This window comes from Lethenteron reissneri, chromosome 2, assembly GCF_015708825.2.
Source record: "Lethenteron reissneri isolate LAM-NWPU_2019-01 chromosome 2, ASM1570882v1, whole genome shotgun sequence".
Taxonomy (NCBI): Eukaryota; Metazoa; Chordata; class Hyperoartia; order Petromyzontiformes; family Petromyzontidae; genus Lethenteron; species Lethenteron reissneri.
The window spans coordinates 12,566,158-12,572,802 of record NC_083780.1 but is presented as its reverse complement, the minus strand read 5'-3'; positions in this window follow the sequence as shown (position 1 = coordinate 12,572,802).

The following is a 6,645-nucleotide window of genomic DNA, read 5'->3' as shown; positions in this document are numbered from 1 at the left end:
GTTCGTTCCGTGCAGCTGATTAAACAAAGATGATTTTTAGAACTATGCTCTTTATCTAGGGTTAAAAAACTATTTATTCGGTGAAAGAGTCATATTCAAATGGATTTTAAATCCGTTTAACGATGTCAGCATTGTTAATCACAAAGCGCAATATGAACCCCATAGTGTAAATGTAGAGCAAACACGTATTAATATATTATGCTGTGCGCGTTACTTAGCTTTCCTCATCCATGATCACAAAACTTTCTATTTTTGCAAGGTTCTCGGCAAGCCTCGTTGTTTGTCGGAACCTGAATACAATTTTCAAATGCAGTTGAATCTGTTTGCTTGCTTCAGTAATTCTAGATTTGAAGTTTTCATGACTGCAAGGATTCATACTCTTAGGTAGGTAAAAAAATTACTAAAAGTAATAATAGAAATTTTTTTATAAATCACGACGTTTCGGAGGCAACACAAGTCTCCGTCATCAGGTGCGACCATCACAGCTAAAATTACTGCATCAAGTAAGGCAAAATTCCAAGAGACCAGCCCTTAAATACAAGTTAAGGGGGGAGGGGCTTATCTGAATGTGGTAACCAGGGAATAGAATTTGCTTCAGTAACCTTATCTGCACATCAGGGTGAATTAAGACTTTTGTCTTATGGTAGATAACCCGTTTCGTAACTTTTGCACATCACAGGATGTCCAGTAACCTGCACAATTTCATTAAAAAAAGTTTCCCTAGTTCGCCTTACAAAATTTTCCCGTGGTTCCAGTTTTGTTGATCAAATATCTGCATGTACAGCACATATACTTGGGTCTTTAGGTAAAGTCACGTAGATAGGTTAAAACATACAAAAAACTTCGACGTTTCATTCGTAGTAGTTTGTAACAAAAATGTTGAACCTCTATCCACGTGACTTTACCGAAAGACCCAAGAATATGCATGTCTGCAGTCACGAAAGCTTTAAGTCAAAATGTACAGTACAGTTACATTATTTGATTACCGTGCTCAGTATTGTTCTCAGAATCTTTATCTATCCTGGAGAAATCAGATGAGCCATGAAGCTCTTTTTCACAAATGTCATGTCTAGTAGGGGCGGTTCATGAAGTTTTTGCAACAGAAAACGACAAAAAACGAGGGAGTGCAAAGTATAGGATAGCCAAGCAAATCACATAAATAAAGTACGTTAGTTCAAATTGTAATTACATCAAGTCTCAAGCTTGGCCAAGGGCAGAAAAATAACAGAAAAAGCCCCAGACCACATCAAGACAAGACGCAGACCGTCAATAAACTTGCACATAATTTTTTTTTACTATCGATACCCGGCTAATGATCAAAGTTGTTGATAATTTATCTTGAGAACTATTTTTCAACCATTACGTTTTCCTTTAGTTCATTTCCATTGAATGGTATGACTATACCATCAGTGGTGAATAGATATCATCTCGATTTATATTTACGTCTATCTTTCATAAAGCCTCAATGTGGTCGATGCGTTGTCTTTGAAACTGATTGGCCTACAGCAGAGACAGACTTCAGGCATATATGATCAGAGCATCTATCTGTTTGCACGTTCACCACTATTACGGGTGGTTGATGCAGACATGATTCCTTGCAAAATGTTTCTATTTGGTGTTTGAACATCTTCACACGTGTTTTATTTTTGTTCCCAAGTTGATATTGGCAAAATTAAGGTCCCATGTTAATTCTAGATTTGAAGCTTTCGTGATTGCAAGGATTCATACGCTTAGGTTTTTTAGGTAAAGTCACGTAGGTAAAAATAAATAATAAAATTACATAAGTAATAGAAACAAAATAATAAATCACTGATTGTGATAATAAAATGTGATTTATTATTTTGTTTCTATTATTTATTTTTACCTACGTGACTTTACCGAAAAAACCTAAGAGTATGAATCCCATGTTAATGTTCAGATTGTTAGTTTTTAATATTACAGGAGTGGGATATTTTATATAATCCATGATGTTAAACCCCAGAAAACCGACTGTCGTTGAGGCGACGGGAAAACATCCACCAGAGAGAGAGATATCCTCCCCATGGCTCGATCGATAACCCTTAGCGCTGAAAAGGAGAAATCGAGAGCTGAGATACTTTAGGGTATAAACTGGCACATCCCTCCAAGAATACCCAGATCCTTTTTTAAACGCGAGACCCACAACGCTTCTGTCATTAAATGCAGATAGATCCCCGCCAAACGCAACGGCTTGGTGAGAACCCGACAAAAATTTTTAATTAGTCGAGAATAACTAACGGAATGGCAAAATGTAACAGCCCGAGATGCAGCATTAATAGTCGCGGTGTTTACCTTTACACCGTGGGCCCCACATTTTTATTTTATTTAAATTTCATGCTTCTTTTGCAAGCTAGTATTACATACCCTTTAAACAATATATTAATCTACCTTTTAAAATTTTAAATAAATAGGTTTTAACGAGCAATAACAGCGTACTTTCCAAACAAAACCTTGTCGATTTTATTTAGTTTGTTCAATAAAAACGTATTCGCACGCGCGGAATTGTTGGTGCCTTCTGTGACGTCACTTCCTGCGGTCGGTACCTCCTTGGCACGTTGGGGAATAAATCAGCGCGCGGCTCCAGGGCCCACAGGGCGGCATGGGGTCATCAACATCACCGAGATGAAATAATAAAATAATAAAAATAAAACATAATAAAATAATTCTCACGACGTTTTGGCTACAACGCAAGCAGCCGTCCTCAGGTGAAGAGGACGGCTGCCGAAACGTCGTGAGAATTATTTTATTATGTTTTATTTTTATTCTTTTATTATTTCCCTTCTACGTGACTTTACCGAAAGAACCAAGAAGATGAATCCCTGCAGTCACGAAAACTTTAAATCGAAAAATCACCGAGAGGGTTGTGTGGATTGGTCGTGTCGGTGAAATCACCATTCACGTTCCTCCCGTGGATGTCCTCTAGCCCTTCTCCTTCTTTAAGCGGCGTGTTTTGATTGTTTTGATTTAGTGTGCTGATCTTAAAGGTGTATTGAACAATTATAATACTCTGATTGATGCTCCTGCTGTTGTGGAGTGACTCATGCAGCCAGCTATGGCTGCAGGGTTTTGGTAGTACATGTTGTTTGTCGTTTATTGTGAAAATTCCGTCACAGTTCCTATGACCACTGTTTCATTGCTTTATTTTGGTGATTTCGAAAAGTTTACTGGTGTGGCCATGTTTGTTTGTTGTAGTACGGAGTAAGACTGATGGCCTTAATCTAAGTTGTCTTGTGGTTGTTGTTGTTTTGACTTGCATCCCACTGGGATTTTTGCATACAGCGTTGGTGTACGGTGTTTTTTTCTACAATATTTTGCTGTCTTTTCTTGGATTTTCTGTTTGCACTTAGTCACATATTCACTTTAAGATGTTTTCTTGTTCATGTTTTTGTTTGTTGCGGTTGCACCCGATTCAAGAGCCGAATGGCTCACAGGGCTATACCTAATAAATGAACTTGAACTTGTGTCCTGCACAAGTCCCACTCGCTTCTCCTAGCTTTGAATGATGTCAATTCCATCTTGCCTGTTGTGATCTCCAAATCCGTGGGGTTTGTTATTTTCTACCTCTGGGTTGCAATATGATGCGTGCATCTGCTCAAACATCTTGTAATTATTTTTATACATTTATTGGGGCACCACGGTGGCTATGAGATGTTAACTACCTCGCCTGGTGTGCAGGAGGTCGTGGGTTTGATCCCGACCCTGACGCCTGCTGCTGTAGATTTGGAGTTTGCGTGTCTCATGATCACGGTGGCTAGGAGATGTTAACTCCCTCGCCTGGTGCACAGGAGGTCGTGGGTTCGATCCCGACCCTAACGCCTGCTGCTGTATATTTGGAGTTTGCGTGTCTCTCATCATCATCACGGTGGCTAGGATATGTTAACTACCTCGCCTGGTGTGCAGGAGGTCGTGGGTTTGATTCCAACCCTGACGCCTGCTGCTGTATATTTGGAGTTTGCGTGTCTCATGATCACGGTGGCTATGAGATGTTAACTCACTCGCCTGGTGCACAGGAGGTCGTGGGTTTGATTCCGACCTTGACGCCTGCTGCTGTATATTTGGAGTTTGCGTGTCTCCCTCTCCCCGTGGTCGCGTGTATTTTTCTCCAGGCCCTCCGGTTTTTTCCTTTAACATTTAGAATCAACATCACGCGTTGAGAGTACTTGGCTGCTATACATTTCCACATCATGATAAGCCACTTCGTTGAGCTATTATCATTATGTGGCCAGGTCTCTTCTGAAAAAATTGGTAATAGAGCTCAGTGGACCTTACCTGGTAAAATAAAAACAAGTTTATTGAATGGCCATGTTTCTGCATTCTATTATGGAGTTAAGCACCGACTTAAAACGCTGCATATGTGCGTTTTTTCCCCTGCCTGTTATTACATTGGAATAACTTAGACAACTTTTATTAATGTACTTGTTCGTATGCTAAGCCAATTACATCAGTCTTGTTGGAACCCACGTGTACGAGTTTAAACTGTACTCGAGTGTTACTACTCGGATTGACTTGCGGTAGTTTGCAGTACTCTACCGCCACCTGCAGGCCTGATGAGGAATTGCATTTTAAAACGTCTTTATATGACTAGTTTGTAAATTGGCCTACGAATGGTTACATACAAGTAGCTATTGAGTAACAGACAAGCTAATTTATATTAAGATAAATGTTGCTCGCATATTTGTGCCTGTGAGCACAAGGTACAATGGTCCATCAGAGTGCAGGGAAAACCCCAAATACCCACACCAGGGGATAATAAATCTGCTTTTGTAACTGCCCTGATTGTGTTCGGAGCAACTTCTGTAACACCCCCGGCTTTCCACTTTTGATCGTCATTAATAGCTCGGAGTACACATCACCGTGTTATCACACTCAATGGGATTGACCCCATTGATTCGATAATCCATTTCTGTTCTCCCATCTCGCACCCCAAGCCTCCATCACCAAGGTTCACTTGGCTTTGAATTTGCACCATGGATCACACGAGGAGTGACTGCAGTATGCTCATATTTAAAAACAAAAGCAGAGACAGAGAGACTCATGGAGAGATCGATTCTTCTTCGGTTCCCGTCTAAGCAGCAGCTCCAGATCCAGGCGATCTCTGCAGGCAGGGTACAGGAGGGCACTGCTTGTCTGCTGTGTTGTGACTAACAAAGCTGAAGTTGATTGTAATCTGGTATAACCTGTACTGTATCTCGAATCCACGTTTCCTCTATCTTAATGTAAAGTACGCATCTCTCCATGCTTATTTTGTGCACTCTTCAGCTTTTGTTCCGAATAGGAGGTAGTGTGCAAATGATACGCTAATATAACTTCCATTACCATATAATTTGCATTATTGGCATAACATTAAAAACAGCAGCTATAAACATGAATTGATGAGTTGAACTCCACCCCCTTACAGCTGTACCCCCACGTAAACCTCGTGCGATACAGCCAGCATAGTTTCGGGGCCTCCTGCCCAAAGACCTAAGTAAGACACACTACCAGCTCATGTTCGGGATCCATCCCTGAGTCTGAGCTAGTTCTGCAACAAACTCAAAACCGTGTTTTTTCAGAGAGCCTACTTCAATGTGTGTTCAATGCGCACTCGTGGTGGACTGAACGCATCAGAGTGCACAATAACAAATGTTATTCTGACTGGTGGCTGTGCTTGGCAATTGTAGGCTCGAATGAGATATTGGGGTATATATATACACAATACTATTGTTATACTCTATGCACTAGGGATGAGTTTTGGTTTTTTTAAATGGAATTTCAGATTTTCAATCTTTGAATATTGTTACATTTTCTAAATTAATGTACTACTGTATAGTAAACTAAATACCTTCGGCAGGCTCCACATGAACACACTTTAGCATTGTCCAATAATGACATTTAAAATGTGCACATCAATCAAAATAGCGCATAGAACTTTGGAGTGACATGAGTGAGTTAAAAGTAAAAAGTGTTACCAGTGAGAATATTCCACCAGATTAATGCAGCCAAGGTGCATGCAGCGATGGATGTCATTTGTGGGTCGTTTCAAAGTTTTATGCCTCAATTTGCCGCAGGTGTATGAACTGAAGTCACGGCCCGTATTTGGACCGTGAGCCGGAGATCCTTCCTAATAATATTGTATCAAAAAACGATTCACAATGAGGCAAAATACAGAAAATAAAACAAGTACAGTAATCTGAAACCACAAAAATCATGCCGAATTAAAGTACAGTATGCCGTTAAAATGAAATGGCCAATTAATAGAACGTACAGAATTCTGTAAATCCATTATAAAAGATACATACAGACAGAAAACATGATTTGAGATAGGAGCAGGATCTTCCTGTCTCCTCTCTTTGAGGATTTGCAATACCCAGACCTGTGTTTGAATATTCATGACCCATGTGCATTCATGACCCATGAAAGTCACGAAACCTCACCTGCCACAGACACAGGACAGACATTGTGAGCAACATGGTGGGTTTCAGGAAATTGTATTTATTAATGTAATAATCCTGTGTTATTTTTAACACTATGACAAAATGGTGAATATTAATTCACCATTGTGTACCAATTATCGCAGGCTTATTGCAGGTTCTATGGTGTGTGGTAAATGTCTTTTACATAGACAGAATGTAACAACTCGACACATAA